We start from the raw sequence: 696 nt of genomic DNA, 5'->3' as shown, positions 1-696 counted from the left end.
AGGGAACAGCCAGATCAGGGTCTGTGCTGTTGTATGTGCATCTGTCCTAGTGTGATTGTACATTCCTTGGTGTATTTCTGTGAGGGCACAGATGGGGCTAGGTGATGGGACAGGGGTTTGTCCCTCAAAGTGAGGCTGTTTGCACCTTCAGCAAATCATAGACCCTTTAGCATTGTTTTTTGTCAGACACTCTTGATTTACATTGCTGAGAGATGGTGTACCTCTGAATAGGTCCTAGCCCACAAGTGGCATAAAATCAGCTGTGAGGTGGGGAAGACCTACTTTGAAGATGCCCTTAAAATGAATCTAGTTATTCTCAAGACAAGGAAAAAGATTTTTTTGTATGTTTGTTTTGGTCTTCATCTTTAAAATGGTGAAGTTCAGTTTCATCTTTGTATACGTGAGCTCCTGAGCCAGGTCTTTGTGTCTCAAAGGCTGTTTTGTGCTTCAGAGAAGACTTCTCGCTAAAACTTTTGCTGCTGATTGCTGACTGGTGTTTGTCAACACGTCCAGTCATGGAGAACCCACAACTTCCTAAGGCAGCCTCTTGAGAGCTTCTCTCTCACTAGCATCAACATGTTTTGGAATATTTTTCCTGAATATTCCTTATTGATGTGGCAATATTAAGTAACTTATGTTATAGTTGTGATATAAGGAGGAAATTGAAGGTTTTTTGTAATTCTAATTCTGGTGCAG

The sequence above is a fragment of the Cariama cristata genome, unplaced genomic scaffold, assembly GCF_000690535.1.
Source record: "Cariama cristata isolate BGI_N322 unplaced genomic scaffold, ASM69053v1 scaffold2758, whole genome shotgun sequence".
NCBI classification, from domain to species: Eukaryota; Metazoa; Chordata; class Aves; order Cariamiformes; family Cariamidae; genus Cariama; species Cariama cristata.
Note: the sequence above shows the minus strand (reverse complement) of the source record.